Consider the following 20,708-nt stretch of genomic DNA (forward strand, 5'->3'; position numbering starts at 1 on the left):
TCTGGAATACTTTCTCTTCTCCAAATATCTTCAAAGATTAACTGCAACTCTTCAATGTTTTTTGAGTGAGACCATTTCAAAAGTTCAGCTGTTATAGAGTCTTCTCCACTAGCTTTATTATTTTTCAGATTGTTAATTACTTCTTTAATTTCTTCAGCAGTGGGTGGTATATCTTCATCGAGATTTTCAGTTGTTTGAGAGAATTCCAACTTATGGTCGGGTTCGGGGCAGTTTAAAAGTTGATCAAAGTGCTTCGCAAGTATTTCACAATTCTCAGCATTGCTTAGGCCAGTCTACCATTTTCATCTTTGAAGCATATGCTAGGTGCTTGATACCCCTTTAACTGACTCTTAAAAGTCTGGTAGAAATTTCGAGAGTTATTTTTAACAAAACTGTCTTGCAGGTCAATAAGTTGTGATTTTTCAAAAGTTCTTTTAACTCCCCTTATTATTCTAGCAGTGTCTTTCCTTTGCTGTTTGGTTATAGTGCTCAGCCTTTCCAGATAATTTAAACTTTTTCCATTGTTTTATTCTCTCTGGTAATGCATCTTCACATATTTGATTCCACCAAGGTTTCTTTTTAGGTTTGACTAGCCCAAATGTTTCTGGGCTGCATTGGTTATTTCTTTAGATAAATCTTGCCACTTCCCATGATGAGATACTTTTATTTCTTCCTGAAATGTTTTCAATATCTCTTGTGTAATTTGAAGTCTATTTGTGTTATATTTGTTTACTCTTTCCCTTCTTTTGTGATTTCTGTTGGGTAAGAATTTTAGTTTGATTTTAGACAAGTAGTGATCGGAATCAAATTCTCTGCTTCTTACTACTTTGACATTCATAATTTCCTTCATGTTTCTTATGGATATAGCTACATGATCCAGTTGAAATTCACGTAGTAATGGATTTGGAGAAATCCATGTTTTGGCTTTCCTTGGCAATTTCTTGAAGAAAGTTGACATTAACTTCAGCTGAAAATTTTTACAGATGGTAATTAATCTCATTCCATTGATGTTTGTTCTTTGATGTGCGGCATATTCTCCCACTATTGGTCTATAAATTCTCTCTCTTCCTACTTGGGCATTGAAATCGCCAAGTAATATCACCACATTTGATTTTGGAATTTTAAATAATTCATCATCTAGGAGTGTCCAGAATTCCTCTATTTTATTTGGGTACTTTTTATTGTCTTCATTTATTGGTGCATGACAGTTAATAAAAGTTTACTTTTTATTTTTTCAGTTCATTGTTAAAAGAGATATCCGTTCTGAGCGGGATTTGAATTCTTTTACATTGTCTAATAATCTTTTATGGACATAAAAGGCTGTTCCCAAGAGTGGCATTCCTTTCATCATTTTAATCGCAGGTTTACCTTTAAAGATTCGATAATCTTTTGTTTCTGTCACATTCTCATCCAAAAATCTCGTCTCTTGTACTGCTAAGATTTTAATTTCGTTTCTATCTACAAGTAGTTCGAAATCCTTCTGTTTACCAACCTTCAACAAAGAATTTACAGTCAAAGTGCCTGTAAAAAACTTCTGTTTAAACTTAAGTCTGAACGGATTCAAAGCATGCTCCAACTCATCCTTATTGCAGAGGTTGGGACTCCCCAGAACCCTAGGTCCCGATGCATTGCATAACGCAATGGTGGATTTCTCTTCCGAGCTGCCACCTGGGGTAGTGCTCTCTTTCAGCGGCTTTTCCATTCTGCAATTGAAATTGTATGTTTCAAGGGTAGGAATAACATTCCAAAGTAAGATCAGATTGTTAGTCTGAAATGATTGTTTTTCGTGGTTGACTCCACTAGGTTCTTCCGCCCTCTCAGCCGTTGAGAAATGAGATTCTTCTTCCGCCCTTGAGACCGTTAACCGTTTTTCTCTTGACCTCAGTTGGTCCGCGGGTGCTTATTTGGCACTGCCTTATTCACACCTGACCTGCATATCTACAGAAACTTCCCCTATCAGCCATTGGGACGCGCTGTGTCGGGGTTGAGGTCCCCCACCCCAGTGTCTTATGCGAGGTTATATTTAGCCCCTACTCAATTCAGACCCAAACTACCACACAAGCTAACCGGGCACGGCACACATTATTATTATTATTATTATTATTATTATTATTATTATTATTATTATTATTATTATTATTATTATTATTATTATGGTTCATGTTTGTGGGTAACTGTAGTCACGTCCTAGTCCGTGAACCATGGGCAACGGCTGAGTGGCCTAGTAAGTGGTCCTGAGAGTCGGGATACCAGTTGCTATGGAATGGGAGTGGGCATCTCGGACATATTCTGAGTCGTGTCCCTCCTTGTGCTCAGGCGGCTAGGACTATACAATTCACCGGTGGTCCATAACCCGTTAGAGGAGAGATCCTCACTTGGACTATGTGCAAGTAGGGCAGCATCCTGCTTCATGAATTTACCGAGCTCAGAACACTTTAAGCAAGCCTCGGACCTATGGGAGTAATGGAGTCCCACTCCCATTTGACAGGCGAGGGACTCCTTGGAAACAACTTGGCGAACGAAATGGAATTCGATGGGGAGCGATCAATATTAATGGGGCTTATGGAAGAAAGAAGGTAGAACTGGCTGTGTCAGCAAAGAGGATGCATCTGGATGTGCTAGGAGTAAGTGATATTCGGGTAAGGGGAGATAATGAGGAAGAGATAGGAGATTATAAGGTGTACTTGACGGGTGCTAGAAAAGGAAGGGCAGAATCTGGGGTAGGGCTCTTTATCAGGAATACCATTGCACGCAACATAGTTTCTGTTAGGCACGTAAATGAGCGAATGATGTGGGTAGATTTGTCAGTGGGAGGAATTAAGACAAGAATTGTGTCCGTGTATTCACCATGTGAGGGTGCAGATGAGGATGAAGTTGACAAGTTTTATGAAGCATTGAGTGACATCGTGGTCAGGGTCAACAGCAAGGATAGAATAGTGCTAATGGGCGACTTCAATGCGAGAGTTGGGGATAGAACTGAAGGATACGAAAGGGTGATTGGTAAATGTGGGGAAGATATGGAAGCTAATGGGAATGGGAAGCGTTTGCTGGACTTCTGTGCTAGTATGGGTTTAGCTGTTACGAATACATTCTTCAAGCATAAGGCTATTCACCGCTACACATGGGAGGCTAGGGGTACCAGATCCATAATAGACTATATCTTAACAGACTTTGAATTCAGGAAATCTGTTAGGAATGTAAGAGTTTTTCGGGGATTTTTCGATGATACAGACCACTATCTGATCTGTATTGAACTAAGTATCTCTAGGCCTAGGGTAGAGAAAGTGAAATCTGTCTGCAAACGAATAAGGGTAGTAAATCTCCAGGACGAGGAAATTAGACAGAGGAAATTAGACAGAAGTACATGGATATGATTAGTGAGAAGTTTCGAACAGTAGACAGTAAGCAGGTTCAGGATATAGAAAGTGAATGGGTGGCATACAGGGATGCTGCAGTAGAAACAGCAAGGGAATGCCTAGGAACAACTGTGTGTAAAGATGGGAAAAGGCGAACATCTTGGTGGAATGATGAAGTGAGAGCAGCCTGTAAACGTAAAAAGAAGGCTTATGAGAAATGGCTCCAAACAAGGGCCGAGGCAGACAGGTATTTGTATGTAGATGAAAGAAACCGAGCGAAACAAATAGTTGTTGAATCCAAAAAGAAGTCATGGGAAGATATTGGTAATAACCTGGAAAGGCTAGGTCAAGCAGCAGGGAAACCTTTCTGGACAGTAATAAAAAATCTTAGGAAGGGTGGGAAAAAGGAAATGAACAGTGTTTTGAGTAATTCAGGTGAACTCATAATAGACACCAGAGAATCACTGCAGAGGTGGAGGGAATATTTTGAACATCTTCTCAATGTAAAAGGAAATCATCATGGTGTTGTTGCAAACAGCCAAGCTCATGGGGAGGAGGAAAATGATGTTGGTGAAATTATGCTTGAGGAAGTGGAAAGGATAGTAAATAAACTCCATTGTCATAAGGCAGCAGGAATAGATGAAATTAGACCTGAAATGGTGAAGTATAGTGGGAAGGCAGGGATGAAATGGCTTCATAGACTAGTAAAATTAGCGTGGAGTGTTGGCAAGGTACCTTCAGATTGGACAAAAGCAGTAATTGCACCTATCTACAAGCAAGGAAATAGGAAGGATTGCAACAACTATCGAGGTATCTCATTGATTTGTATACCAGGCAAAGTATTCACTGGCATCTTGGAAGGGAGGGTGCGATCAGTCGTTGAGAGGAAGTTGGATGAAAACCAGTGTGGTTTCAGACCACAGAGAGGCTGTCAGGATCAGATTTTCAGTATGCGCCAGGTAATTGAAAAATGCTACGAGAGGAACAGGCAGTTGTGTTTATGTTTCGTAGATCTAGAGAAAGCATATGACAGGGTACCGAGGGAAAAGATGTTCGCCATACTGGGGGACTATGGAATTAAAGGTAGATTATTAAAATCAATCAAAGGCATTTATGTTGACAATTGGGCTTCAGTGAGAATTGATGGTAGAATGAGTTCTTGGTTCAGGGTAGTTACAGGAGTTAGACAAGGCTGTAATCTTTCACCTTTGCTGTTCATAGTTTACATGGATCATCTGCTGAAAGGTATAAAATGGCAGGGAGAGATTCAGTTAGGTGGAAATGTAGTAAGCAGTTTGGCTTATGCTGACGACTTGGTCTTAATGTCAGACTGTGCCGAAAGCCTGCAGTCTAATATCTTGGAACTTGAAAATAGGTGCAATGAGTATGGTATGAAAATTAGCCTCTCGAAGTCTAAATTGATGTCAGTAGGTAAGAAATTCAACAGAATTGATTGTCAGATTGGTGATACAAAGCTAGAACAGGTCGATAATTTCAAGTATTTAGGTTGTGTGTTCTCCCAGGATGGTAATATAGTAAGTGAGATTGAATCAAGGTGCCGTAAAGCTAATGCAGTGAGCTCGCAGTTGCGATCAGCAGTATTCTGTAAGAAGGAAGTCAGCTCCCAGACGAAACTATCTTTACATCGGTCTGTTTTCAGACCAACTTTGCTTTACGGGAGCGAAGGCTGGGTGGACTCAGCATATCTTATTCATAAGTTAGAAGTAACAGACATGAAAGTAGCAAGAATGATTGCTGGTAAAACAGGTGGGAACAATGGCAGGAGGGTACTCGAAATGAGGAGATAAAGGCTAATTTAGGAATGAACTCGATGGATGAAGCTGTACGCATAAACCGGCTTCGGTGGTGGGGTCATGTGAGGCGAATGGAGGAGGATAGGTTACCTAGGAGAATAATGGACTCTGTTATGGAGGGTAAGAGAAGTAGAGGGAGACCAAGACGACGATGGTTAGACTCGGTTTCTAACGATTTAAAGATAAGAGGTATAGAACTAAATGAGGCCACAACACTAGTTGCAAATCGAGGATTGTGGCGACGTTTAGTAAATTCTCAGGGGCTTGCAGACTGAACGCTGAAAGGGATAACAGTCTATAATGATAATGTATTATTATTATTATTATTATTATTATTATTATTATTATTATTTAAGGAACATGCCATTTTCCCTTCCACAACTATTACGGAAAATTCTCCTAATCGCCCCTCATGTGTAGAAGATTCCAAGTAATTTGTAATAAACTTCAGCTTAGAAAAGCTCTGCTCTCAAGATGACACTGACACTGACATACGCAAACATATTCTCAAAGCAACTGTCACATTTGGAAAAAAATGCCTTCTATATGTTTTTCATAGATATACTGAAGTACTGTTAGACAACAGTAGTAGACCAAAGTATGTTCTAAAACAATGGGTGATGAGTCAGCATTTTCTCACGAGGACATTGACCTCTAGTACTGAGTCAGCATTTTTTGGTGCAGGCAAGGTCAATGACGTCAGGCCAATGGCGTCGTTGTGATGTCAACCCTTACGTACACGAGCAGGCCTAACCTCACGTAGGTAAAATTATGACAACACAATGACGTCTTAACCTAACCTGCAACCACGGACGCTAACCTAACCACATTGGGTTAGGTTAGTGACCGAGGTTTTTTTGGGGGGGTCGAGAGGGTCCTCTCCTTACTCCCTAGGGTCTACCTCCCAGCCCCTACCAAAAATAGGGGAAGGGTGAGAGAGAGATTGCTCTCTCTCCTAGAGGACCACCTCCCGATCCTCGACAAAAAATATTGCCGGCTTCTTAGCCAGGCATGGCCATCTCCCTATCGAGAAGTGGCAGCCGATCGCTCTCTACATTGACTTTTATTGCATGGTCGTGTGTGTGGGGGTGATGCTCGATAAGTGGAGAGAATGAAACCGCGCACGTACACTGAGGAGAGGGAGACCAGCGCAGTCACGCCTGGTATACTTGGCAAGGGCACGCTATTGTGTGAACTCTTGTAAGTTACTGTAAGCAAATTACGAAAAGATCGCGCAAGGGATATATCACCGCCCCACCTATGCGGCGACTTCGCGAGTTACTCTAATCAAATGTCTAACATATCCCGACAGTCACGTGTGGGGGGGCCACGACAAGTTCACGCTCCTGTGTGGACTTTCGTAAATTACTGTAAGCAAATGACGAACAGATCGTGCAAGGGATATATCACCGCCCCACCTATGCGGCGACTTCGTGAGTTACTCTAATCAAATGACTAACAGATCCCGCTTGTGACATATCAGACAACGTAGCAGAGGCTGCGCCGCCTAGCAGCTAGTTGGTAAAAATGGTCAACAGATCGCGCACTAGCACAGTATGTAATTAAGAGTAATTTTCGAGTCAACTGGTGATTCTGCTTTTTAAATAACCCCCTAGGTATTGGAAAAGTAGAAAAAAATATTTTATTATTATTATTATTATTATTATTAATGAGCATCTCCAATGCTGACCATTCAGCTGAGGAAACGAATAATGATAGCCGGGCTGTGTGGCTCTGACGGTTCTCTATCGCTCCCTTTTATCAAACGAGAATAAAATCTCTAACCCTGACAAGAACTGAACCCTGAACAGTCTGAAGCGAAGGCTACAACGCTGACTATTGTGCTAAGGAGTTGAACAACAACAACAACAAAAATAATAATAGTAATAATAATGAAAACCGGGCGAGTTGATCGTGCGGTTTGGGGCGTGCAGCTGTGAGCTTGCATCCGGGAGACAGCGGGTTCGAACCCCACTGTCGACAACCCTGAAGATGGTTTTCTGTGGTTTCCCATTTTCACACCAGGCAAGTGCTGGGGCTGTATCTTATTTAAGGCCACGGTCGCTTCCTTTCCACGCGTAGCCCTTTCTTATCTCATCGTCGCCATAAATCGTATCTATGTCGGTTCGACGTAAAGCCAATTGTAAAACAATATTCAGTTGTAATTGAATTGAATTAAAACTTCGACTTATATTTCACATCAAAAGTTTTAACTAATATTGATGCAGTATCAGAGCATTATATTATCCACACATTACTGCAATAATTCAAGGAAGTTAATTTCAAATCCTGAATTCCCAGTCTGATGCGATAGTACAAGTACGGTATCAGCGTGAGCACCGAGCAAACTGGCTGTGCGATTATATTCGGGAGATAGTGGGTTCTAGTCCTACCGTCGGCAGCCCTGAAGATGGTTTCCAGTCGTTTCCCATTTTCACACCAGGCAAATGGTGCGGCTGTACCTTAATTAAAGCCAGAGTCGCCACCTTCCCAATCATATACCTTTCCTATCCTTTCGTCGCCGAAACCCTTCGATGTGTTAGTGCGATGTTAAACAAGTAGCGAGAAACAAAAAGAACAGCGTGGGCGCACGGCCATTTATTTGGTTCTGTTATCTAAGGTAGAGACGCGCTATAGCAGTAAATACATTTCTCTACATAAGGTTGGCATCAAGAATCGAACGACTTTTCAATTCTGAGGATTCTTAGAAGGAAGAACTTACTTGTTTGAAGATATTCAAGTCCGCACCGGGTTGAAGTACTATGAGTCCAGTACTTGGGCTGCACGCTTCAGTATTGATAATAGGTGGGACTGCTGTATTGATGTCTTGATCCATAAATCCTTTCTGCAGGTCTCGTATGCCTTTTAGTAGCTTCAGTCCTGCAAACATACATACATACATACATACATACATACATACATACATACATACATACATACATACATACATACATACATACATACATACATACATACACTAGCAAGATACCCGTACTTCGCTACGGCTTTAAAATGAAAGTTATTATTCAAAGTTTTACATTTTGGAGAGTCCACCGTCAGCTGAGCCTGTAAAATATGTCCTCAGTTCGTACGTCAAACGGTTTTGGGGAATTATTATTTATTGTATAATGTACCACTCACTTGAACACCGTACGGAAGCATTCCTGGGAACCATAGACCTTTTTTATGGGGTGAGTCTTAAGTGCAGATTTCTTTGCTTCCGCTTGTTGCTGGGTAAGTTTTATTTTCTGAGTGTATGTGTGTTGTATTTTTTAATTTGTGCTTCCCTTCTTTTGGTTGATAACGTAGCCCTTGTTTTGTTGAGCGTAACGTCATTTCTTTACATCTCGGGGTTGCGTTGCAAGGACGTCGTGTTTCATCCTCATAATGTACCTGACTATGTTTGAACTCAACCCTGAGCATTCATTTTTAATAACTATGATTACGAGTCAAATAACGTTTAGGAAAGTCAATCGTAATATCACCAGTGTTTCGCCCAACATCGGTTGGAAATCACACCTTTCCGAGACACTGGCCGGCTAGCACGCCTGTAGCGACACCACTGCAAGCTATAATTTGATAAGCATAATGCAGCGCCGACGTACTAGGGGAGAAATATATTTCCACCTGAGGTACCTGTAAATTATACAGACAAAAATCAGAACGAAGAAATGTCTGATATGCATCTTGCCTATGGAGCAGCAAATGGCAACGGGATTGAAAAGCCGCAATGATTTATGGCGTCCGAAACCCTAATCGCCTCCAACCTCATCTTTCAACCGTCGTTCCCATTGGCAGGGAAATAGGACGGAAGAAATCTCCTATGTGATAGTAGTGCGCACATTTCAGCATCTGTTTAGTGTCAATATTTGGGCCCGCATTGTTGGTGTCTGTTTAACTGGACCTTTTCTCCTCGCCTGAACGGTGAGGAATGCTACCGTTTCTTGATAGAAGCACTGCCTGAATTAATGGAAGATGTTCCTCTGGGTATTCGGCAGCAAATTTGTTTGTGCCATAATGGCACTCCACTGTATTTCACTCGCCGAGTCACAAAGCGATTAAATGACCATTATTCTTTTTTTTTTGCTAGGGACTTTACGTCGCACCGACACAGATAGGTTTTATGGCGACGATGGGATAGGAAAGGCCTAGGAGTGGAAGGAAGCGGCCGTGGCCTTAATTAAGGTACAGTCCCAGCATTTGCCTGGTGTGAAAATGGGAAACCACGGAAAACCATCTTCAGGGCTGCCGATAGTGGGATTCGAACCTACTATCTCCCGGATGCAAGCTCACAGCCGCGCGCCTCTACGCGCACGGCCAACTCGCCCGGTGACCATTATTCTAGCGAGATGGGTAAGCCGTGGTGGTCCAGTTAAAAGGCCTCCACGCTCGGCCAATTTAAATCCCGTTGACCTTTCTTGTTACATGATGTTTGACGTAGAAGGGGGATATTGAACATTTACTGTAATCAAACCATTGGGCGTATTGTTTCTTTCGTTCAGTATATTGCATTCCTTTTAAATGAATGCACGATCGTGTAGCGGCAGCGATGCATCTTCGCGCATGATAAATAATAAAGAACGCTACTGAGACCAACAGACGAGTGGAGAAATGAGCGGGCGCGTCGCGTGTCTTAATTACTATGTCCTTCCGCTGTGCGTGCAGTTACGGCTGCTTAATAATCAAACTATGGGTATCGCCAGTGAGAAGCAAGGACAATTCTGTGCGAGTCGAACGCAGAAACTTGTGCTTTCGGTCGGAGCATTATCAGTCCGCTTCCCCTCCCTTCCCTGGAGGACAACAACGGGCAACGGTATGCGCTCTGGCACAGCAAGTACGGTGAGTTCGTTAATTTGAGTCACGCGCCCAAAGTAACAAAGTAAACTCATTTTCTCGAAAAGAAAAAATTCTCCGTCAATTGGATTGCGCCATCGTTCTTTATATAACACGAAGAGCATCCCTGATTTTTGTCGGTATAATTTCGATACACCCTGTATATGCCCTTTCGGGGTAGCATGGTCATGATTATGAATCGGTCGATCAGAACACGGGAGATATTATTTTACAAATTCGTGTAGTAAGAGAACAATTTCTTCCTCATCGCCAATTGGTGTACATCGAATTCCTTTGTACTGGAGACATTAACACTCACCAATCGCTCACACAGCCAACCTCATTACGTGCATATTAACACTGAACCCGAGACGGGCATCAACAGTACATGAACAAGGAGTATTGACAGCTTTGACATACCAACAAGAACATTGAACAAAGAACTTATGGTGCAATTGTACTCGGCATATGCCTAAAAGGAAATACTATTTTAAACCTTCGTCTTGGCATCTTTCGTTAAATGCTGAGGTTAATTGAAATACCAGCCGAGTCTGGTGACCCGTATTAATTTCTTTTAAGCCACACGCATTTTGTACACATCCTGGCGTGTGACAGTGTGAACAGTGCTGCACGCACACTCTCTAGTGGCCTGAACGCCTCATGCCATGGTTTGTGGAATAAAATTGCTCCCGAATGGACGACATAATCGACCGCGACTGAAAATGAAACGATTGTTGATGTGTAAGTGTGCACTAGGTCAACATACAGTACCTACTGGAAAACTCACATCCATCGACTACGTACCATGTGCAGGGTTAATTCAGCTGGAACGGGCACAAGTCATGTAAGCCGTTAACGTATGTGGGGTACAAGTTCCAGCCCATGGCAGGAATGTTCTGCGTTTTTAATTTCTGTTTCCACTAATGTTTTTGGTTTGTATTTATTTATTTATTTTGGTAGAGGTAAGGCCATCACTTCCACTCTACTACAAAGGTAATAATAATAACAATAATAATAATATTAATAACTATCAAGATACCCGTGCTTCGCTACGGTATTATACTGAAATTTATAACTGAATGCTTATTGTTTTAGATATAGAATCCGCCAAAATTCGCGATCTGACTCGTTTTCTAATAGATTACGGCAAGTTTCCTCCCATTTTTCAATATTTCTTTCCAGCAATCGATTTCGTTCTTCCCGGGCTAGGTCCAGGTATTCCACCTGGTCAGTTGGGTCCCTAAATATTTGCCATCTTTCCCTATAAGCATTTTTAATATGAATCAAATCCTTCAGGACATCCGGCGTGGTGTCGTCTTGGGCGCCTTGGCGGTACTGAACCCGCGGCCGGACTGCATTCTTAGTCATTACCCGTCCAGGACCCGTTTCCAGCGCGGTCCGCTCATTTGACGATGGTCCAGAACATTATTATTATTATTATTATTATTATTATTATTATTATTATTATTATTATTATTATTATTATTATTATTATTATTATTATTATTATTATTATTATTATTATTATTATTAATATTACATGTTCTGGAACCCACAGCGAGATGCAAGACCGCTACTTGTGGGTAAATTACATCTGCTGCTATTGTCATTGTTGACAATGTGACCAGCACCATTGTCGCGCGTAGGCAAGTGTGCGGGATTATGGCGATACGAATGACATACTTCCGTGCATTATTGACATTATTATAGAGGTGAACAATTGGACGGTCAATCTCATTCCTATCGTTTATTTCAAACGTGTTTACATTTTTATTTACATGCCAGGAGAATCTACTGTAATCTAAGAATGTTCTCCTAAGGAAAAGATGGCTGTTGAAAACGAACCCAGGAAAGATTAAAAATGATCCGTTTATGATCAGAATAAGTACATCGAAAATCTACAGCCTGTTTCCAGTCATTCGACAGGGTCAGGAATGGAATGAATAAACCCCCACCTAGCGGCGACAGTAGGAATTGTGCCGGCTGCCGAAGCACTCAACTGGGGGCAATGATAGATGAGTGAAAAATGAAATGAAATATTGGACAGTGTTGCTGGAATGAATGATGACAGGGAAAACCGGAGTATCCGGAGTGACCGGGATTTGAACCACGGAACCCAGCTGTGAGAGGCCGCCGCGCTGCCGCCTGAGCAACGGACGCTCCTTATAAGTACATTATGAACAGTAAAATCATTTGGTCTCACCTCCTTTTACACCCCACCGCGGTTAAGTTTATTTACCCCCACCCCAAAAAAGAAGGCGTATTTCTTTATGTTTAAAGGAGAATCCACACACCAATGTTCACGTCTATTACCTTCAGTTTTGAGATATAAGTATCCCCATAAAAAGAATTCACTTTTTTTTTTACATCTTTTCACTCTCCTTCCCTCCCCCGCCCCCCCCCCCCCCGTGAATTTTCCGGCAAAAAATACTTCTTTCTTTAATAGTAAAGGATCTTCTAAGTACCAATTATCACGACTGTAACTACTTCAGTTTTTGATTTATGTGTCCTCATGAAAGAAATTCAACTCCTTTTCACTCCCGCCCACCAAGATGTTTTCTCCCTCAAAACGCGTTTTTCTTTGTTTCTAAAGGAGATCCAAATACCAATTTTCACGTCTGTAACAACTTTAGTTGTTATTAGATGTATGTATTCTCATACAATTCAGTCAATTAATTTTTCAATTCTTAAACCCGCGCTTCCCGCCTTAATTGGGTTTTCCGAGAATACGTGTTTCTTTACTTTTAAAGCAGATTCCAAATATCAAATCTGACGTCTGCAACATCTTCATTTTTGAGATATCAGTATCCTAATTAAAAGAATTCAACATCATTTTCAGTCACTTTTACCACCCCCTCCACCCAAGTGGTATTTCCGAAAACTAGAAATACACGTTTCTTTTTTAATAGAGATAAAAATACCATTTTCTCTTCTGTAACATGTTAAGTTTTTTGAGATATTCTGTAGAAATTCTCATTTTAAAAATTCACCCCTTTTTAGTTCCCTTTAAGTGGAGATTCCAAAACCAAATCACCTATGTTTCTTTACATTACAGGAGAATCCAAATACCCACTTTTTACGTCTGTAACATTTTACGTTTCTAAGATATTCTGAAGATGTAATCTTTCAAAAAATTCACCCCAATTTGTCACTCATGTTTAACCGCTATTAATTGGATTTTCCAAAAACAAAGAAATACGTATTTCGTTATTCTTAAAGGAGATCCCATATACAAATTTTCAGTTCTGTAATATCTTCAGTTTCTGAGATACATGTATCCTCATTAAAGACATTCAACCCATTATTCACCCTTTTAAACCCCTCCTATTGGGATTTACAGAAGACAAATAAATACGTGCTCCTTTACTTTTAAAGGAGATTCTAAATACCAATTTTTACATCTGTAAACTTTTAAAGTTTTAAGATGTAGACACACTCATTTTAAAAAATTCACCCCCCTTTTCACCCCCTTTTTTGGATTTTCCAAAAACGAAAAAATACCTGTTTCTTTATTTTTAAAGTAGATCCATAATACCAATGTTAAGGTCTGTAATATCTTCAGGTTCTGAAATATAAATAGCCTCATTAAAGGCATTCAACCACTTTTTCACCCTTTTCCACCCTTCTTATTGGGATTTTCCGAAAACAAAAAGATACGTGTTTCTTTATTTTTAAAGGAGACTCTAAATATCAATTTTTACATCTATAAACTTTAAAAGTTTTGAGATATAGATACACTCATTTTAAAAATTCACCCCCTTTTCACGTCCCCCCCCCCATTAATTGGATTTTCCAAAAACAAAAAATACGTGTTTCTTCATTTTTAAAGGAGATCACAAACACCAATTTTCAGGTCTGCAATATCTTCAGTTTCTGAGATACAAGTATCCTCATTAAAAGTTTTCAGCCCCTTTTTCACCCCTTTTCACCCCTCCTATTGGGATTTACCAAAAACAAAAAAATACGTGTTCCTTTATTTTTAATGAAGATTCTAAATACCAATTTTTACATCTGTAAACTTCAAAAGTTTTGAGATATAGATGCTCTCATTTTAAATATTCACCCCCCTTCACTCTCATTAATTGGATTTTCCAAAAACAAAAAATACGTGTTTCTTTATTTTTAAAAGAGATCAAAAGTACCAATTTTCAGGTCTGTAATATCATCAGTTTTTGAGATATAAGCACCGGCATCCTGATTAAAGGCATTCAACCCCTTTTTCACCCTTTTTCATCCCTCCTATTGGGATTTTCTGAAAACAAAAAAATACGTGTTTCCTTATTTATAAGGAAGATTCTAAATACCAATTTTTACATCTGTAAACATTCAAAGTTTTGAGATAAAGGTACACTCATTTTAAAATGTCACCTCCCTTTTCACCCCCTTAGCGACGGAAATCCAAGAATCCTCTCTTAGCGAGCACCTACATCGTAATATGAATCTATGCTCAAAATTTCATTTCTTTACGTCCAGCGGTTTTGGCTCGGCGATGATGAATCAGTCAGTCAGTCAGTCAGTCAGTCAGTCAGTCAGGACAAGTTATTTTATAAATATAGATAATAATAGCATTGGGTTTACGTCCCACTGACCGCATTCTTATTGCTTTTGGAGACGCGAGGAGCCGAAATTTTGTTCTACAGGAGTTCTTTTACGCGCCGGTAAATCTACTGTACCGATAAGAAGCTGACGTATCTGAGTTCTACATGGAGCACAAGTTTGCTAACGAAGTAAGTGTTCGAAGAGGTGGCCTTCTTCATTAATGCACATCTGAGCACGCCGTTGAAATTGCTTCACAGTAAATGAGAAGTGTGTCGATATACACGTCCGTTGAATACAGTGCGAAGGAATGACTAGTGCGAATGGGGCTATACACCAACTGACTCAGGACAATAACATCCATATCTCAACGATAGCTGTGTGCTATATGTCGAATGTGGCACGAGCAGCCGTGCGTTCCATCCTCGAAGCTCCGGATACGAAGAAAAAATCTATTTGCTTTAACTTGCACCGACACACATAGGTCTTGTGGCGACGATGGGAGAGGAAAGGCCTGGTAATTGGAAGGAAGCGGCCGTGGCCTTAATTAAGGTACAGCCCCGGCATTTGCCTGGTGTGAAAATGGGAAACCACGGGAGACCATCTTCAGGGCTGCCGACAGTGGGGCTCGAACCCACTATCTCCCGATTACTGGATACTGACCGCAGTTAGGCGACTGCAGCTATCGAGCTCGGTAGAAAAAGAAGCCAACTTGGTTCAGGTGGGATTCGAAACCCTATCTGAACGGTGAATACGCCACGACTCCACGCTGAGTACTCCTACAGGTCTTAAAGAAACCTTATACAATGTACACCCACTTCTGGTTCACCAATTCATACCCATTTCCTGTCTGTGTATCATCGTTTTTATCGTTACTTTCATACCCTGCTTAACCTGATGGCTTGACACGACCTATTTACCTCACTGTACGACAGACTGGTGCAGTACATTACTAAATGTTACTACACATGTTTTTAGAACGAACTTACTGTGACGCAGCAGCCTATCGTTGCCTATTGGTAGGACTATTTTGTTCTGCAAGGGTACATTTGTCCGCCTCTGTGGTGTAGTAGTTAGTGTAGTTAGCTGCCAACACCGGATGATCCGGTTCAATTCCCGGCCCTACCACGAAATTTGAAAAGTGGAATGAAGACTGGAACGGGGTCCATTCAGCCTCGGAAGGTCAACTGAGTAGACGGGGCTTCGATTCCCACCCCAGTCATACTCGAAGTGGTTTTCCGTGATCTCCCAATTTTCTCCAGGTAAATGCCGGGGTGGTACCTATCTTAAGGCCACGGCAAGTTCCTTCCCTACTCGTCTATCCCTTCCAATATTCCCATACCTCACAATGCCCCTATTCATCATAGCAGATGAGTGCGCGTGGTCGAGGTACTGGTCCTCCTCTCCAGTTGTATCCCCGGCCAAATGTCTCACGCTCCAGGACACTGCCCTTGAGGCAGTAGAGGTGGGATCTCTCGCCGAGACCGAGGAAATAACCAATCCTGGACGGTAAGCGGATTAAGAAAGAAAGAAAGGGTACATTCAAAATGCCTTGTTACAATATCAACACTATGGTCGTCTGACGAGAAGCCGCGTGCGGGGTGCGGAGGGTAAGCATTGCTGCTGCGCATGCGCCGATCTCAAGTCTCAAGGCCTGACAAGGAACATCTGTTCCGTTCACGGTGATTCTTGTGAAATAAGGTGCTGCTGTGAAGTTTCACTCGGTAATACAACTGCGCTTTAGTTATACATCTACTGTAATTACTGCATAATGAACACTTTAATAATGAAAAAGCATCTCTTTCAGAGAGCTCGCACTGTTTATCACGACTAATGTTTATAGCTTAGTGTAGTATCTCTTACTCGTGTCGTGCCTAAAACCTGCTGCGACTTCTCGTGAGACGCAGGTAGTACCTTTGGGATTTTGGTGTTAGAAGGGTGACCTAACAACGCGAAAAATGAGGGGCAGAAGAATCAACCGGTGTAAGAAATCAATAATGTTTGGTGAGACCAAGGTATGTAGCGTGTTTATCTTGTAGCTTATTAATCGCAGACTAGCTTCACTGTTAGTTTTCTCTGTATTTAATAACATAGGCGGCAATTCCTTTTACAGGAAATTACCTGCGGGCACTATCGCCATGGTAACAAGAATTATTTTAAATGCACATGGTATATTTAGTACTAAAATACTGTATGTTTCACTAGTAATTAATAAAGATATATTGGGCCTATGACCGAGATGCCAGGCTCCTTTGAACAACAATCACAGAGCGAGTTGGGCGTGCGGTTATGGGCGCGCAGCTATGAGCTTTCAATCGGGAGATAGTGGGTTCGAACCCCACTGGCGGCAGCCCTGAAGATGGTTTTCCGTAGTTTCCCATTTTCACACTAGGCAAATTCTGGGGCTGTACCTTAATTATGGTCTACGGCCACGGCGGCTCCCTTACCACTAGTGATGGGCAGTCTGAGACGAGGTCTCGAGATTTCTCGAGACTAGCGCGGGCACTATTTCTCGCGAGAAATTTCGAGAGATCTCGAGAGCGTTGACACCGCATTGTGTGGCGAGCAGCGCGTAGTAGGCCTACAGGTAGACGGAGCTGAATGTTGTTTGTGCTGAATATGCGAATAGCCAACTACGGGCCTTCTCCGTTCCGTAAATACGTGTCAACAAGCGACTAGAGCGTTCATTTCTACCGAGGTCTATTTTGACGCAGCATGACATAATTATAAAGGATACGCATTTTGGCTATCTATGCGGCGGTAAGTACACGAATGAGTAGGCTAACTACAGAAACTGACGGCTATTGTAAGTACACCTATCTGGATATTAGAGGCGTGCATTAATCAAAGTGGAGACGGGGCAAGTTGCGCCTTGCAGCATATGCAACCACTATTACGCATGAGTGGAACGTGTAATCTAAAATGCCAATTCTTTCGATAAGTAGGTGTATATCGTTATCAGACCCCATATTCAATATCATACGACCACTGCTTGTGTTTACTGATATTTTGGTGACGAAGTATACAATTTATTTCAATGTTATAGAGTATTCGCGTCATAATTAGGTACTTCGGTATATGACGGTGTAATGTGAAATTGTGTCTAATGTCGGTTATTTTGAATAGATGCCATACAGCATAGCCCGCTATGTTGTTTAATAAAAAGAAGTAAAATACGCCGGTAGAAATATTTCTGGGATGATCCGGCACTTAAAAACACGTAATATCCCTGAAGGGGAATCGTCACAGAACACCTCCAGCTCGGCTTGTATCACAAGAGGCTATCCTGTTGACAATTGCGAGATATACAGGTAGGTCTACATCCTATCTATAGTTATTAACAAATTATATGGGTTATTCAGCTAAGACGTCCACCTGAATTATCTCGTGAACCGTTTAGGATCATGACATTCTGTTTTCACTTTCGTTACTGGAATTAAGAAACTCATAGATCAACATGCAGTGATTTCCTAGGCTTTTGAGAAAATTTATCAGCACACTCGTTTCCTTATGAGAAATGCTGATGGTATAATAATCAAGCTTACACTCGCAGTTAGTGGGACGTCGCACAGATCGCAGCACAGGAGAATCGGTCTCGAGAGCATTGCCTATCACACTGTGGAAAGAATTGGAGCAAACTCAGGGATTTTAGAATACACGTTCCACCCATGCGTATTGGTGGTTGCATAAGCAGCAGGGCATATCTTGCCACCTCTCACGCTCGAATAAGGCACACCTCTAGTATCGAGGTAGGTGCACGTCCCATCTACAGTTATTCACAAATTATACAAGGTTATTCAGCTAACATCTCCACCTCAGATAAGTCGTGAACAGTTTAAAGTACTGGCATTCTGTTTTCACTTTCGTTAATGGTATTAAAGTGTCCATAATTGTACATGCATTACTCTTCGAAGCTTTTGACAACATTTATTGGCTCATACGTTTCCATATGAGAACTGCCTATAGTACACTATGAAGTTTACACTCATAGTCACTCGGACGTCACACAGATCGCAGTAGGGGAGAATCGGTCTCGAAATTCTCGCGAGAGTCTCAAGATCTGTGACGTCAGTCTCGAGAGTCTCGAGCGAGAGCGTTGCCCGTCACTACTTACCACTCCTAACACTTTCCTATCCCATCGTCCGATAATAGTGAACAGTCCACGTCAAGTAATTTAAACCGGTATCGGACTAGCGTATTCACCGTTCAGATAGGGTTTCGAATCCCACCTGAAACAAGTTGGCTTCTTTTTCTACCGACCTTACTAGCTACAGTCGCCTGAGTGCGGTCAGTATCCAGTAATTGGAAGATAGTAGGTTCGAGCCCCACTGTCGGCAGACCTGAAGATGGTCTTCCGTGGTTTCCCATTTTCACACCAGGCAAATGCCGGGACTGACCTTAATTAAGGCCACGGCCGCTTCCTTCCAATTACTAGGCCTTTCCTCTCCCATCGTCGCCACAAGACCTATCTGTGTCGGTGCAACGTAAAGCAAATAGATTCTTTTTCTTCATATCCGGAGCTTCGAGGATGGAACGCACGGCTGCTCGTGCCACATTCGACATATAGCACACAGCTATCGTTGAGATATGGATGTTATTGTCCTGAGTCAGTTGGTGTATAGCCCCAATCGCACTAGTCATTCTAGGCAAGGGAATCAGGGTGGTAATTCCGAAAGGGGAAACAGACAGTCTAATCAGGGAGTTAATCAACAGGAATATTTTGGCAGAAGACCTAATCAACGGGAATCAAAAAGTAGGGGGCGTACGGATCAAAGACCTCCAGATCAAGTGCAGAGACATGATAATAGCTAGAACAGGTCGATAATTTCAAGTATATAAGATGTGTGTTCTCCCAGGATGGTAATATATTAAATGAGATTGAATCAAGGTGCAGTAAAGCTACTGCAGTTAGCTTGCAGTTGAGATAAACAGTATTCTGTAAGAAGGAAGTCAGCTTCCCGACGAAACTATCTTTACATCGGCCTGTTTTCAGACTAACTTTGCTTTACGGGAGATAAAGCTGGGTGGACTCAGGATATCTGATTCATAAGTTAGAAGTAACAGACATGAAAGTAGGGAGGATGATTGCTGGTACAAACAGGTGGGAACAATGGCAGGAGGGTATTCGGAATGAAGAGATAAAAGTTAAATTAGGAATGAACTCGATGGATGAAGCTGTGCGCATAACCTGGATTCAGTGGTGGGGTCATGTGAGGCGAATGGAGGAGGATATGTTACCTAGGAGAATAATGGGCTCTGTTATGGAGGGTAAGAGAAGTAGAGGGAGACAAAGACGACGATTGTTAGACTCAGTTTCTAACGATTTAAAGATAAGAGGTATAGAACTGAATGAGGCCACAGCAGTAGTTGCAAACAGAGGATTGTGGCGGCGTTTAATAAATTATAGAGGCTTGCAGACTGAACGCTGAAAGGCGTAACGTTCTATAATGATGATGTATGTATGTTTTAATAATTCCTATAATACTTAGTTTCAGCCGGTTAAAATGGAATAAAAATGTAATGTTTTCTTCCCAAAAATGGGGGTCAGCTGCCCCTCCTCTCCTCCCTCCCTAATCCCCGCTACTGGGGGCATTTGAGGAATGTCGTTTATACTCAAGCGGCGGAAAACCCCGACCAGATCCGGCAAACTCATCACGGACCCTTGCCAAGCAATTACACCTGTAATGCTTCAGCGCGCAAGATGTTCTGTTGGATACAGGGCGCACATGTGCATAAACTAAAACGGTCATCATATCGAGAATTTGCTGTGATGAAACATTGTCATGGCAGTAGTGTTGCTATTACTTCCGGTCTGTATGTGTCAGGCCTGCTAACTAATACGTCCTTCCCAGGGCCACAAACACATTCATTCACACACTATTTGCATGAAAGTGGTCACTGAACTTACATTACGCGCGGGACGTATTATACAAATATTTCAGAAATACGGAACCTTCGCCCCGCACTCGAACTACCTACCTCACACGTAAGGCCTCCGCGCCGCGCCTTTACCAATTACACTACAGTTCCGTACGGCATACTGCGCAGCTTATAGCAAGTATTAGGTATACTGCGGTCACAATATCAATTTAGTGTTTCGCCGGCGTGTCAGGTTCATATGATCTAGAAGGCACACGCATGCCTTCCAGTGTTTTATTCGAGTATAATA

This window comes from Anabrus simplex, chromosome 2, assembly GCF_040414725.1.
Source record: "Anabrus simplex isolate iqAnaSimp1 chromosome 2, ASM4041472v1, whole genome shotgun sequence".
NCBI lineage: Eukaryota > Metazoa > Arthropoda > Insecta > Orthoptera > Tettigoniidae > Anabrus > Anabrus simplex.